Source organism: Pan paniscus, chromosome 10 (assembly GCF_029289425.2).
Source record: "Pan paniscus chromosome 10, NHGRI_mPanPan1-v2.0_pri, whole genome shotgun sequence".
Classification (NCBI taxonomy): domain Eukaryota; kingdom Metazoa; phylum Chordata; class Mammalia; order Primates; family Hominidae; genus Pan; species Pan paniscus.
In genome coordinates this window covers 116,672,841-116,676,695 of record NC_073259.2, presented here as the reverse complement: position 1 = coordinate 116,676,695, position 3,855 = coordinate 116,672,841, and positions in this window count along the sequence as shown.

Below are 3,855 nucleotides of genomic sequence, written 5' to 3'. Positions count from 1 at the left end.
CTATAAGGTAAGTCCTCCGTAAATCGTGGCTAGTAGGATTATCAAGTATAAAGAAAACATGACCAGAAGGAAATATACCAAATTATTGAGAGAGGTTAGTCACTGAGGGTAGGATTTTGGGTGAGCTTAATTTGCTTCTTTCAACTTTTCTGTGTTTTCCTAATATTCCCAAATGGACAGAAAGAAACCCAAAGTGTTAGGAAATCTAGTGGCCCCAGGCTTTATCCTTTAGTTATTAATGCCCAAACAGGAGTGCTCTGAGCTAGTGGTTCTTCCCCGGGGATGATTTTGCCCCCTAGGGGACATTTGGCCATGTCTGGAGACGTGTTTGGTTGTCACGATCGTGGGCATCTGGTGGGTGGTGGTCAGGGATGCTGCTCAACATCCCACAGTGCACAGGACAGCCCCCCACAGCACAGAAGTCCAAAAGTGCCGTGGTAGAGAAACCCAGCTCTGTGGCTTCCCCTTCGGCAGTGTGGGATCCCCAGAACCCCCCTTCCCAAAGATTTCTGGAAACCCAGGGATGCTTCTGTGTCATCATGAACATGGTTGTTGTGCATCCCTTGGTGGCTGGAAGGCTGCAGTGGTTGCTGCCTCTTTTCTAACACACGCACAGGGCCCCCCAGAACTGGGCACATCTATGCCCAAGGTTGGCGGAACCAGAACGCCACACCGAGATGCGCATCGGGACAGCCTTATTGCTGCTCCTGCCAAGAAAAAAGGAGAAAGGAAAGGGCCCCATGGCAGGGAGACCTAAGCACAAAAGTGGCACAAGCACAGCCCCTTTCACAGGCACAGGGACCCTGCCAGGGTGGCCGAGTGAGGGTGAGTTCTCACAACGGTGGTCAGTCTCAGCCCTGGTTCTGAGATGCCCACTACTCCCTTGAGGTAGCTGTTTCTGGAGTCCCTGTTGTCTGGCTTTGTGCCCGACCTCCAAGCCCCTGAGAGGGAGAGGCTTCAACTGATTTTCCTGAGAGGTTCAGTAGCCCCTCCGCAAATTTCTGGATACAAACAAATGCGTGGGCTAGCAGGATTGTCTGATCCTATCAGCAGAAGCTTCTGGGCCCTGACTCCTGCCCAGCTCAGATGCCATCTCATCTGTTGACAGTCATCTAGCTTGGACGGGTGGAGAAAAGCTCCCGTCACCTCCCACTCTGCACCGGCTCCACGAGCTTTCTTGCTCTTTTTCAGGTAGTGCTGCCTCAGGGCCTTTGCCCTTGCTGTTTCTTCTGCCTGGGGCCCTGTTCCCAGATATCTGCACAGCTGGCATCTTCTCATCCTGTAGGCCTCAGCTTGGATGTCACCTTCTCAGAGAGGCCCACTCTGCAGCCCTGCCCCCAGATATTCACTAGGACACCCCCTTTTCCTTTCAAGGCACTGGTGACGGTCAGAGTGATGTTGATAGATTGATTTGCGCTGCCTGCGGGTGGGGCCTCTGTCCCTCATGTCCACTCTCTCCCTGTCCCTGCCTGGTGCCTGGCACATGGTAGGGAATCAGGAAACATGTGAATAAAGGGACTAGCAAGGGAGGCTTTGCAGAGGGCGTAGGGGCTGAGGCGAGGCAATGGGACTGACAAAATTTAAGCAGCAGGGGCAGAGAGCAGGGGGGCCTTAGGTTTAAGGCTTGGAGTCAGGCCACCCTGGTTCAAATCCTGGCTCCACTGCTTAGGAGTTGCATGACCTTGGGCAACTTGCTAACCTCTGGCAGCCTCCCTTCCTCACCTAGGAAATGGGGAGAAGCATCCTTCCTACTCCTAGGGATTTGGAAGGGTGGAGTGAGCGTGGACAGCCTGGCACACAGTCGGTGCCAGTTAATGCTCACCCTGGGAGAGAGAGTTCCTGGCTGCCGGGTCAGCGTGGACCATCCAAGGAGTACCGTGGAGGCCTCCATGTCCCCACAGCCCCCACAGCCCCCGCCCCTGTGGTTTGGGGAGTGAGACCCCGCCCAGCAGAGCTCTCGGTCTTGTGGCCTAAAATTAGCTCACAAATTCCTTGGCTGCCTGGCCGGTGCTTCCAACCGACAATTCAAAACAGATGTTTCCAGCTGTTGCGGCCCATCCCCCCTGGCCAGCACCCACGTGTGTCCAATTCACAAGGGTTGGAGTCAGCCCTGGGGAGGTCAATTGGCTTCATGCACCCCTGAGCCCCAGCTGGGCTGTGGGTTTGAAGTGGGGAGGTGAGCCCTGGGTCTGCACGCAATTCCTCCGAGGATACGGGCTGGGTGGCTGATTGCTTTGTCACTTTCCACCCCGTAGCCTTGTGGAGTGCCTGCTGTATACCAGGCTTCTGTGTTAGCTGCTGCCTAGATGGCGTGAATAAAGACTGTGTCAGCCGGGTGCGGTGGCTCACACCTGTAATCCCAGCACTTTGGGAGGCCGAGGTGGGTGGATCACCTGAGGCCAGGAGTTCAAGACCAGCCTGGCCAACATGGCGAAACCCCATCTCTACTAAAAATTCAAAAATTAGCCAGCCATGGTGGCGGGCACCTGTAATCCCAGCTACTCAGGAGGCTGAAGCAGGAGAATCTCTTGAACCTGGGAGGTGGAGGTTGCAGTGAGCCCAGATGGTGCCACTGCTCTCCAGCCTGGGCAACAGAGCAAGACTCTAACTCAAAAAAAAAAAAAAAAAAAAAAGACTCTCCATCCAGGTGTCACTACTGTTGCTATGATTGTTATTATCATTAGCATATTTATCAAGTGCCAGTTGCCAAGGGCTCACTGAATTCTCACAAGAACCCAGAGAAGTGAGGGTTATTACCTCCATTTTAACAGATGAGGAAACCGAGGGTCAGAGTGGCTGACCCTCAAGGTCATCCAGCTCAGAGGCAGCAGAACTCAGAGGTCCCGGAAGAGCAGGTGGTCTTGGCTCATCCTGACGGTTTTACCTTCGTGCTGCCACCCCCGATGTGGCCCTTCCCCATGGGTGGTTGTGTCTGGGTGTTGCAGAAGACCCTGTCTGTGAGGCTGTCCCTAGGCCCAGGGGCAGAAGGCTGACTTGTGGCAACTGCCTGGAGGAGGTGGCTGGTCAGGAACCCCCGAGTGCCAAGCTTTTAGCCACAGCTGGGTTGGAGCTGGTGTCAGGTTTGGAAGGGGCCAAGGGAGGTCTGGGGTACTGCACGGCCTGCATGGGGTGTTTTTTTTTGTTTGTTTTGTTATGTTTTTTGTTTCTTTTTTTCAGACAGAGTCTTGCTCTGTTTCCCACACTGGAAGGAGACACCTGGATGGAGAGTCTCAAACACTGCACTGGAGTGCAGGGGCCCAATCTCGACTCAATGCAACCTCCACCTCCAGGGTTCAAGCGAGCATGTCTGGCTAACTTGTACTTTTAGTAGAGACGGGGTTTCACCATATTGGCCAGGCTGGTCACCTTCCTGGGGTCTTATTGCAGAGCTTCTTCCACTCCCCAGAGATGGGGCTCTGTGCTGTCTCTTGATCAGGGTCCCAAGAGGGTGTATGTGTGTGAATGGGGGCGGGGGCAGTGAGGATGGGGATGAGGGGGCTTGATGCAAGGAGAGGAAGGGAATGGTGAAGCTTTACACACTTGGGGACCCATGGTTGATCTTCTTCACTTGTAGTAAAAAGCCAAAACCCCTGCTGATGCCCGCAGGGGCCCCACATTCTTCCCCTCTCCCCTAACTCACTCTGTTCCAGCTACACCAGGCTCTCTTCCACTCCAAGAACACGCAGGCGCCACCACCTGAGGATCTTAGCACTGCCCTTCCCGCTGCTGGGGCTCCTCCTCTGAGCAACTCCCTGCTCGCTGTCCCTCCTCCTGAGGGTCTTTGCATGGAGGCCGCCCACCCCTGCTCTGTTTACCTCCATACTGAATCCCACCTCCTCCAGACCTCGTGGCCTC